At 42.4% G+C, this 12,184-nt stretch overlaps 1 long non-coding RNA gene across 1 annotated transcript; it reads left to right on the forward strand.

Annotated features, from left to right (window-relative positions):
* The first annotated feature begins 421 nt into the window (after window positions 1–421).
* Window positions 422–11,874, forward strand: LOC141107212 (uncharacterized). Its single transcript, XR_012235819.1, has 3 exons — window positions 422–542; window positions 10,267–10,341; window positions 11,737–11,874. It is a non-coding gene; the product is annotated as an uncharacterized lncRNA (long non-coding RNA).
* The last annotated feature ends 310 nt before the right edge of the window (window positions 11,875–12,184 follow it).

A 12,184-nucleotide genomic window follows, 5' to 3' on the forward strand; every position in this document is an offset into this window, starting at 1 on the left:
TTTGACCTATGGGTAATAGGTAATATGCAATTGTCCCTGTTAGGAATAGTTAGCGTTCCCCTTTAACCTTGTTATACTATCTTGCTTGAGTTTGTTAGAATTACCCTTAACATATTGATTCAATGTAACTTGTTTTAAATATGCAAGCTTGATTGTAGAAATTAATGTAGCAAGTATTTGGAAACTTCTAATCACAAGATGTACCTGGTGTTGGTGGGAAAAGAGGAAGTAACTTTAACTGTAACTTTAACATTATTTTATCTTACTATTGCTTAATTTTGCATTTATTTACTGTTATCTACTGTTTTAATACCAGCCTGTAATTACGCCATAAGTATACGTATTGGCAATGCATTGGTGACGTATTGACATATTACTGGACAAGAGTATATTATTCCCTCCCTTTATATTGTATATATATATAAGTTGTAGTTAACATGTAGCTACCACTGGCACAGACAGACAGATAAGATAAACAGACGGTTTCCCCGATCTTTCATTCGTGGTGGTAGAAGTTTTGGGCATTATCCGTCAAGATCACGGTAAGCATCTTTTCTTTTCTTTTATCTTGCCATGTACCTTTGCTGGTAATTTAGTTAAAAAACAAAAATATGAGAGGAAAACTTTGCAGTGGGGGCAGAGAGAGATTTGTTTGCTTTGGTAGTAAACAAAGAGTTAAGTTACCAGGAGAAGAAACCCATAGTTCTATTAGCACTAGAGATTACAGAGTCTTTCTGTGCCAGGGGAATTCTGGGATATTATTAACCGTTTGTTGCTTGCTGCTGTAATGGGGGTAGAGTACTAACTTTGCTTTGTATATTTTAAGGCTGATAGAATGATAAAGTGCATATTGTATATAGCAGGGTTCCATGGTACCCTAGGATTCCTCCAGAGCAGTGGCGGCTTGTCCATTAGGGGCGCCTGGGCTCCGCCCCCTCTCTCCACGCCACTCCCCTCTATGAATAATGGATAGATTCAAGCATTGCATAAATCTATCCATGGCCGCCGCTGCCACCCCCTATGCAGGCATGCGGCCCCTTTTCGGATGCCAAGCGCCTGAAATACAGTGGCGGGGGTGTATTTTTGAAGCAGCTGATTAGAGCCATAGGCTCCAATAGGCTTCAAAATATGTGAGCTCGTGGCGCAGAGCATTGCGCCATGAGCCCGCCCAGGTGTTACAACAGAGAATAGATATTCGCTGTTGTAACACTGATCCTCAATCCGGCCAATCAGATCTGAGACCAGTTTTCTGATTGGTCGAAAAGAGAAGACTCCCGATTGGCCGCTGAGGAGGAGGAAACAAAAGCCAGAGTCTCGTCTTTGGAGAGCAGGGGAGGGGAGAGCCGCGCCGCCGCCGAGTGTCCGGGAGAAGCACCGCTGATGGGGTAAGTGCACCAGACCCGCTGGCCGACTGACATACCGGCGACACTGAAGAAATGGCTGCACTCCAAGATCCATCAAAATTCGTATTTAATGAACGAACATCCCAAGTGTTACAAACAGTTCAAATGGTAGATGCATTTCACACACTAACAGGTGCGCTTATTCATTCCAAAGATAAGTCAGCATTGTTTTCCTTATATACACCTATCTAGTATAGCAACAGGTGATACAGATCATTAAATTGCAGACTTCTTTTTAGCCCCATGTGATTCACATAAAACATTAATAAGAAAGAGAAAGACATAGACATATAAACTTGCACATATTTGGATATCTATTAAAAATAAAATTAGCAGTAGTAATGAAGATATACCAATATAGACAGTCCATGTGCTATGAGAAAACAGGAAACAGTGTATACATATGGAATATATATAAAAATGTATATAGAAAAGAGAAAGCATACCAACATTGAAAACATTATAACCTATTTATATCCCAATGGTTAAAGATAAATGCACGTTTCCTGTACTCCATTAGACCTGTGTAAATATATATGTAGATACATATATAATAATATAACTAACCCCACAATAAAAACATTGATCACAAACATGGGGAAGCTATCTGGGTATAGAGATGGAAAAAGGAGAAGTACAGGATGAGACAAAAAAGACCAAATCAATGGTATATGGTTCATACAGAGCAAAGACAACCATTGGTTATCCATTCCGTATGACCTCAGTAACCTGGTCGGTCCTAACTAGATAGATAGATTCAAAATTTATATATATATAGATATAGATATAGATATAGATATATATCTATATCTATATCTATATCTATATTTATATCTATATATGGAACAATGTGGGCGATAAAAGTATGGCCCAAATTTAATATACTCCCTATGCCTTCTGTAATCTATAGGAGAGACTCGTATTTAGTAGATAAATAGATGGATTGAATGGCCAACTATCCTGGGCATGCATAGTATCCTGTGAAACAATATGGGCGGTAAAAACACACAACCCAAATTTTAGATTAAACCTATGTCTTCTGTGATCTATAAAAAGAGACTCATATTAAATAAATGATCTAAGAAACCCATTAACCTAGGCATACACAGGAACAGTACCATATGGAACAATGTGGACGGTAAAAACACAGCCCAAATTTTATATAGTCCCTATGCCTTCTGCAGTCTATAGGAGAGACTCGTATTTAATAAATAAATAAATAGATGGATTGGGTGGCCAACTATCCTGGGCGTGCATAGTATCCTATGAAGCAATATGGGCAGTAAAAAATATAGGTGGTAAAAAATAAGCGGTAAAAAATACGGCCCAAATTTTAGATTAAACCTCTGTCTTCTGCAATCTATGAGGGAGACTCTTATTCAATAGATGATCTAAGAAACCAGCTATCCTGGGTATACACATGAGTAGTACCGTGTGAGACAATATGGGCGGTAAAAACACACAGCCCAAATTTTATATAGTGCCTATGCCTTTTACAATCTATAGGAGAGACTCGTATTCAGTAAATGGATAGATTGAGTGGCCAGCTAACCTTGGTGTGCATGGTATCATATGAAACAATATAGGGGGCAAAGGGCCAGGCCCAAATTTTGGATTAAACCTGTGTCTTCTACAATTTATGGGGGGGGGACTCATATTCAATAAGTGATCTAAGCAACCAGCTACCCTGGATACACACAGGAACAGTACCATATGGGACAATATGCATGGTAAAAATACGGCCGAAATTTTAATTGTCCCTCTGACATACCGACCGACTGGGGGGACTGTATGTCGCCCCCACAAGGGAAATTACCACCGGCCGCCACTGCTCCAGAGGTTGCTAGGGGTTCCTTGAACAATGACCAAGTGCTGCCTCCCACATAAGTTCCTACTGACACCGTTGATCTGTTTAGCTATCCAGAAGGGGGTAATTCTTCCCAGCGACCACAAGTCTAATGCCGCGTACACACGCCTGTCCGACAGACTTTCGGCGGACCATCGTAGTTACGACGTAAAGATTTGAAGCATGTTTCAAATCTAAAGTCCGTCGGATTTGAGGCTGAAAAAGTCTGCTAAAAGTCCGGAGAAGCCCACACACGATCGGATTACCAGCCAGCTTTAGTCCGTCGGCGTCCGTTGGACTTTTGTAGACGAAAAGTCCGACCGTGTGTACGCGGCATAAGAAGAACTCTTCCCACTGATCATCACACTAATGTATCATTAGATGGAGATATGGGAATTTTAGCAAGGGTTCCCTGAGGCCAGAAAGTTATTCCGAGGGTTAAAAAGGTTAAAAAGGTTAAAAAAAGGCTGGTATATAAGATTTGTTCATTCATAAGTGTTATCATAATCTATATTTTATAATTGGGATATGTAAACAAAGCAGATCCTCTATCTGACAGGGAAGTACACAGAGATCAGAATGTCAGATTTGTCCGCCGATCATCGCCGCCATTACTAGTAAAAACATTACATTGTAAAAACAATAAAAAAAAAAATTTTTAAATGCCATAAATCTATTCCTTAGTTTGTAGACGCTATAATTTTTTTGCGCAAACCAATCAATATACGCTTATTGGGATTTTTTTTTTTACCAAAAATATGTGGAAGAATACATATTGTCCTAAAAGGATAAAGAAATTAGATTTACATTTTTTTTTTTTTTGATATGTATCATAGCAGAAAGTAAAAAATATTGCTTTTTTTCAAAATTGACGGTCTTTTTTTGTTTATAGCGCAAAAAATAAAAGCCGTAGAGGTGATCAAATACCACCAAAAGAAAGCTATATTTGTGGGAAAAAAAAGGACATAAATTTTATTCAGGCACGACCACGAAATTGTCAGTTGTGTATCGCAAAAAATGGCCTGATCATTAAGGGGTTAAATCCTTCCGGGGCTGAAGTGGTTAAAGTTCCTTCCTTTTTTCCCGCCAACATGTCTGGGCATAGTGCCAGGTATATCTTGTGGTTATAAGCAGGGCCGCTGTCAGAAATCATGGGGCAGCCTATCTAATGGGGCCCCTAAAAAATGCAGCTTTTTCTTCAAGGGATAGATATCTTTCTCCAGTTACAAATTTGATTATCCAAAAGGAATACTGTTTTTAGATGAGAACAGGCCTCTTTACTTGCAGCAAAGGTGCCCAGTGTGTCCCCTCACCAATATTACATCAGTAACAAACAACTGGCCACTGTCCCCACCTATATCTGGCCTTCACAGCAAGGAGCACGAAGGGCAACACGTGCAAAATAAAACCAAAGACAATTCCCAGCTCAACTCATCAGTCGGTCTGCAACCAAATTATCCTGTCTAACGGTTTGCGTAAAAATTGCTCTACACAGCAAACCACATTACCTCCTGCCAACAACAAAGTGACTCCCAGCGACAAGCCACAGTTCAAGCAACAGCCATCAGAAGCCTTAGAGACTAAGACTTCATTCACACCTAGGCATTTGGAATTGCGGGTGGAATAGCCAGGATTCTGCCCACGATTCCAAATCGTGGCAAAACGCGGAACACGTTTGCGATGCCATTAATTCTTAATGGCACCCCAATTACTGCGCAATTTTATCACGATTATCGCGTGACAAATCATGCAAACAAAATGGCGGGACGCGCGTCGCCCAAAAGTTCACTTCTTTTGGGCGACACGCATCCCACCATTTTGTTTGCGTGGTTTTGCCATGATTGTCCCACGATTGGGATGCCATTAAAAAGTAATGGCAAATGGCATTGCAAATGCATTCCACGTTTTGCTGCGATTTGGAGTCGCCTGGGTGTGAATAGAGCCTAAGCTAAATGCTTTTGCAATGTCATTATATCCTGGTAAACCTCACCCTTATTCACCAGAGAACTTTCACACCCAAGGTGTCCCACAAGTAACTTTCTCACCAAAGAGAGAGATCAGACCTGTCTGACTTTGCCAGATATGATTCGCCACAAGCTCATTAACATTAGCCTCTCGAGGTTCGACAACTGTCCAGAGAACTATAGGGCTTGAAGATCAAACTTCAAAGCTGCTATTGTTGATCTCAACCTTCCTGTCAAGGAGAAACTTTATTTGCTCATAAAGTGGCTGGGGCCAGAATCTGCAGATCGTGTTAAAATACTGAGACCAGTACAAGATGACCTCCCAGATGCAGGTCTTGCTGCTGTATCAGCAAGACTTGAGCAAACCTAGGGTAGCTCTGGGGCCATAGGGAGTGCTCTATTCAAGAGACAGCAAAACTTTCGAATAACAGGAAACAAAGATCATCGCAAGCTTCAAGAACTAAGCAACCTCCTCATGGAGCTAAAGTTGGCAAAGTCAGACCCCTGTCTAACTAGGCTAACCTTCCTGAACACCACACATATCCGAAGAATCAACCTGAGAAAGCTACCAGGATGTATGCCATAATAGATGAGCAGAGCAACAGATCCCTGCTAAAACCTACATTCTTTGAGATCTTTGGCATAAAGGGACATGCAACACCATAAACTCTCAACACCTGTTCTGGTCATGTAAAAACCTACGACAGAAGGGCTGACGGGTTCATGGTCTCCCATATCAAAGCAAAGGCAAGAAAGGGCATACCCTTGCCAACATTAGTCGGGTGCGACCAAATACCAGACAACAGGGAAGAAATTCCTACTCCAGAAGCTGCGTATCACCATCCCCACTTAAAGCAGAGTTCCGCCTATTTTTTATTTTTTTTTAAAGTCAGCAGCTACAAATACTGCAGCTGCTGACTTTTAAAATAAGGACACTCACCTGTCCAGGGCGCCCGCGATGTTGGCAACCGAAGCCGTTCTGTCCTTCCCTGTCGGGTGCTGCCGCCGCCATCCTCGGTAAACAAATCAGGAAGTGAAGCCTTGCGGCTTCACTTCCTGGTACCCTACTGCGCATGCGTGACTCATGCTGCGCTATCCCACTGGTCCCTGCTGTTTTCTGGGACCCGTGTGTCTCCTAGAATACAGCGGGGGGGGGCGGCAAGTGGCGTACATACCCGCGTGCGGCTAGGGTATCTATGCCCGGAAGTAGGAGCAAAATACCTGTATTAGACAGGTATCTGCTCCCCCCTCCCCCCTGAAAGGTGCCAATGTGAGACTGGAGGGGGGGGAGAACCGGAAAAGCGGAAGTTCCATTTTTGGGTATTCCTCAGGATGCTGAAATATTAGTCTTGCTGGGAAGAGACATTCTCAGAGTACATAAAGTACACCAACAGAGCGTTGGATCTGACGATGCCCAATATGCACAAAGACTTGATCTAGCCTGGGTAATAATGGGCGATGTATGCTTGAATAGAATGCGCACATAATCAGAGATCAACTCTTTCAAAACTCACTTTTTAAGAAATGGGCATGCATCTCACTTCAGACAATGCACTCATCATTATGAAGTAAAGGAGAAGCCTCTTGACATCATCCAGGTATCTGATGTTACTCCCATTCCCTGTGATGACAACTTAGGCAGCACAGTGTTTTGTACTACACGCAATGACGACAGAATAGCCTTGTCAGTTGAAGATAGAGAGTTCATCGTAATAATGGACAGTGAATTTTTCAAAGATGAATCTAACAGCTGTGTTGCACTATTACCTCATACTACAAGAGTGAGGCTTCCAAATAATCGTGAACAAGCTTTATCCAGATTCAACTCACTTCAGCGAACTCTAAAGAACAGGCCTGAAATGAAGGACCATTTCATTGCCTTTATAAAAAGGATCTTTGACAATGATCACGCTGAACCAGCTCCACCTCTTCTAGAACATGACAAGAGCTGGTATCTGCCTTTCTTAAGAGTGTATCATCCACATAAACCAAATCAGGGTAGTGTTTGACTCCAGTGCCAAGCATCAAGGAGTATCCCTGAATGTTCTTCCCACTGGTCCTAACTTAACCAACAACCTTGCAGGAGTACATATGAGGTTCAGAAGAGAGCCAATTGCCATAAGTGTTGACAATGAACAAATGTTCCATTGCTTTATAGTAAGAGAAGACCATAGGAACTTCCCAAGGTTTCTGTGGAACTGTGACAACAACATAAACAACAAAGTGATTGAATACCACATAAAAAGGTATATGTCTTCTGAAACAGTCCTTTGCCTGCTGTTGCAACATATAGTCTACAAAGGACTGCTCTTGATGTCGAAAAGGAATATGGTGCAGAATGCAGATGCTGGACACTTCATTGAGAGAGACTTCTAAATGAACGATAGACTCAAATTCTTACCCACAGATGAAGAAGTCCTAGACCTGCTCCAAAGGACACAAGGTATGCTTTCTGAGGCCAACCTCAGACTCCATAAGATTGCCTTAAACAGTGCTGCTGTGATGAAAGCCTTATAGCCTGGCGATCATGCCACAGTATTTAAAGATTTGCCTCCTGTTCACAGAAGTCTGGGCTTACGGTGGAACTTAAAAAGACACCTTCGACTTTCAATTCAGCTCTGCAGACAAGCAATTTACCATACATGGTGCTCTTTCAGTAGTAAACAGTCTATACGTTCCACTAGGATTTGTGGCTCCCATTACCATACAAGGTAAATCCCTATTAACCTCCCTGGCGGTAATCCTGAGTGTGGCTCGGGGTGAATTTTCATGACCAAAAGCGGTAACCCCAAGCCACACTCAGGATCACAGGATATCCTGGGAAAGTTACTTACCATGTCCTCCCGCTGTGTCTGCGGGATGTGTACTCGGCTCGATTCATCACTGTGCCGGGCTCCGTTCCCTGCGAGCGTCGCGACGCACGGGGACGGAGCCCGGGGGCAAATTAAAGTGCAAAAAACAAAACACATACAATACAGTAATATAATCTGTAAGATTACAGTGTATCAAATCATTTCACATCCTGTCAGAAACCATGAATCAGACTGAGACAGAAGTACAGTTAAATCACACTTGTTTAATAATAAAAGTAAATAGAACAAACGTAGTCAAAACATAGCCAAATTTTGGTAACCAGAATGGATAGTCAGACAAGCCAGAAAGTCAGGAAGCCAGGAATCAGCGTAGTGAAACAGCAAGCAGGATCTGGAGCCAGAAGGAATGTCCACCAAGCAAGTCTTTAACAGGAGTGCAGGAGAAAGTCTCTGTGATGTTGACCAAGGCAAAGGCAGAGGGGCTGGATGGCTTAAGCAGGACTGACGAGCAGGATAACATCAACAGGTGAGTCACTGTGGAGAGATAGGAGCTGGCAATTAGCTGACAGCTGAGTGGCCAGCTCAGAGAAGGAAGGTCTGAGCCCAGCCCTGACACAATTATACCGCCAGGTTAAGACAGCTATCAGAGACTATGAAAGATTGGGATGCTCCACTACAACAGACAAACATTCAAACTGGGAGTCCTGAAAACAATCTCTACATGCCTTAGATGGAATTGACATACCACGCTGTTACACTTCAGCTTCCCTTGCTGCAAGTCAGAGAAAAGAGATTCTCTCAATCAAACCCATGTAGGGTTTTTGTTTGGCAAAGCCAAGTTAGCACTATATTAATAAAATAGTGCAGCGCTAAAACTAAAATAATCAAATAACAAATCAGGAGCACCAATATTAAAGAGGAAGTAAACCCCGATGGGATTTACTTCCTCTTTTGCTCCCCACAAGGCCTGCAAATGAAAAGCATAATGGCTAGTATGCATCGCATACTAGCCCATTATATGACACTACCTGCAAACAAAGCCTGCGCTGTCCCCTGAGCAGGCCGTGTCCATCTTCACCCCTCATCCTTCCGGGGCCACGGACTCTGGCTCTGTGACTGGATGGATTAGCGGGAGCCGTCAGTCACGGTACACGCTGGGGAAAGAAGCGGCAAGGTGGTCCGTTTCTTCACAGCGCATGCGCCAATGACGACATTGATGCACTACAAGTGAAATATCTCCTAAACAGCGCACATTTAGGAGATATTTACACTACCTATAGGTAAGCCTTATTCTAGGCTTACCTATAGGTAAAAGTCAGCAAAAAGGGTTTACAACCACTTTAAGTGTCCATATAAAGTGCTGATGTTGAAAAATCATATAGGTGACTTCGTGAAGAGCCTCCATCACTGGTAATATTAGCAGCTCTCCTCCCAAAGTGGACCCCTGTAGGAATAGGGTCAAATAGGGTAATCAATGCTGTGTAGATGAATGGAATCACCAGGATAGGCTAATAGGAGAAACAGATCCTTTTCTGTACGCTCTAGATCCCTCCAAGCACAAAGAACAAACTCTCCGGTGTCACGATTAAACATGGAATAAAAAGAGTATATAGTACTCTCTGCCAGAATGGGTATTTATTGTGTATAAAAAGAGAATAAAACTTACAAACACGGCACTGTAACTCAGTGCAAAGCACACAGGCATGTACCACAAGAATCAGCAACAGCCGTGGGTGATGCCACACGATTCCCCTCTGTCCGCACGCGTCACGTCCCAGGGGGCGGTACTTCGTCAGCGGATACGGAAATGACTTCAGCCACCTTCTTCAAATAGTAAAAGCCACCTGGCACCTGGGATGTGCGGAGAGAGGGGAATCAAGTGGCAGTGTAATAGGTGTTATTTATTACACTGAGGTGGAGACATACAACACAAACAGAGACCCAGCTCATCAGATTGGAGTTAATGATAAATCTTATTTTATTACATATCATTATTTTATATATATTTGAATTATTTATTTAAACTCCAGGCAATTTTTTAATTAAAAAATGTAAAGTCTCATGAGGTGTTTTACTTTTTTTTAAAGTGGTGTTAAACCCTAAAACAAAAATGTTTTAAATTGCAGCTTACCAATTTTTTGATGTGGTGGCTGCATTAGTTTTATTTTTTCTTCTTTTTCCTTTATTTTCACCTGGAAAATCTGTCATTAAGTTTATTGTTTTTCCACTTCCTTTAACAGACCAAGCTGTTCAGATAAAGGAGCAGTTAGAGGGTTGAGACAAACCATTTACCACTGAGAGGGGTGCTTACAATGGTAAGTTTTTAATCATCTATGTTAAACCTTTATCCAAAAAGGAAAAAAGCCGCAACTGTTATAAAGCGTTAGCCAACTATATCTAAATCTTCTAGTCTAGCACTACTTCCACCCCAGGCTTGCAAGGATGCAGTCCAAAGGTGTCTGCTTTACTATTTCATCCAGAATGCAGACACCCTTGGGCAGGAAATGTGTTACTGGCAGGATCACCAGGTGAAATAAAGAAGAATAAGCATAAAAAATTTAAACTAATGCAGCCACCGCATCTAAGGACTGGTAAGCTGCAATATATAAACTTTTTGTTTTTCGGTTTAATACGACTTTCATATTTACACTTTCATTGAGGCTGGATGGTGTAGCTCCTATAGTTGCAGCACAGGAGCTGCAACTATAGGAGCTGAGTCTCTTATACACGGAGGTTGCACTGTTGTTTGACCACCCCTTCCTCTCTCCTGGCCCTTTCACAGAATGCTTTGTATTGGCCTCAGTGAGCCTGAAATATAGCAAGAGCTTGTAAGACCTCTATGTAAAGCATAGCACAGGTGGCAGGTCCTCCTTAAGTAGGGTTGCCACCTGTCCAGGATTCACCCGGACAGTCCAGGTTTTGAATCATGTGTCCGGGTTTCAGGCAGACTGAAACCGAACACATTTTGTCAGACAGGGCTGTGGCTCCCCAAGTAACTGAGATAGTCACACACAAATCTGTTGCTATCTGGGAGCTGTGGGTGGCTGTCTGCGGGCAGGTTCGGCATCACTGGGGGGCGGGGTGATGATGTCAGCAAGAGTAATTTGGACACACCCACCGTTCCCAGCAAAGTACCTCATTACTATTCTCCTTGGGGCACCCAAAGATGTCCCAGGTCTTTTATAATCCTATAGCGCATACTACGGAAAAAAAAAATGTGCCCTGTGCTGCTAAAGTGTTCGGGTTTGGCTTGAAGAAAAGGTGGCAACCCTATCCTTATGGCAATATCAGAGTTCTATTAGACTCCTAATTCTCCCCTCTGCACTGAGGCCAAACAGATCGAGTACAGGCAGAATTCAATCTGCTCCTCTCCTGGGCCCAGCTGGAAAGGATCTGTCATCTAAGAGAGCTCTGAGCAGAGATTCTCTGTACTGTATGGAGAAGAGATCATCTGATTTCTCCTCTGTAGTACCCAATGGTCATCCTGGAGGTAAAGCCCACAGTCTGCTGATAAAATGGAAATCAAACTCATGGCTACTCTTCATCTCACTGACACCAAGAGGGGCGCTCTTCATCTCACTGACACCAAGAGGGGCGCTCTTCATCTCACTGACACCAAGAGGGGCGCTCTTCATCACACTGACACCAACAAAGGGGGCTCTTTTCATCTCTGTTTATTACTTTGCTTGTATTTATTTATTTTTTTTCAGAACATGACTGGCAAGATGTTTTCAGTAACAACACTTCTGGTTATCAGTGGAATTCTCCTTGGCCTTTCCCAATGCCAACTAAAAGACAACAGGGCATGGGAAAAGTTTAAAACAAAGCATCTCACCGATCAAAGTGTCGCTGCATTCAACTGCAACAGAACCATGAACGATCCTTTATATACTCCAGATGGGCAGTGCAAGCCGGTCAATACCTTCATCCATTCCACCACTGGACCAATTAAGGAGATCTGCAGAGGAGTCGCTGGTAGTGCAAATAAAACCAGCAAGATAGAATTTCCATTAACTACTTGCAGAAGAACCACCAATTGCAAATATACTCAAAGCAATCAAACCAATTTCATATGTGTCACCTGCACAGCTAACTTGCCTATTCACTTTGTTAAAAAAGGAACGTGCTAATAATGAAAAGATTTGATTTTTTTCCTTT

This window comes from Aquarana catesbeiana, linkage group LG09 (assembly GCF_042186555.1).
Source record: "Aquarana catesbeiana isolate 2022-GZ linkage group LG09, ASM4218655v1, whole genome shotgun sequence".
NCBI lineage: Eukaryota > Metazoa > Chordata > Amphibia > Anura > Ranidae > Aquarana > Aquarana catesbeiana.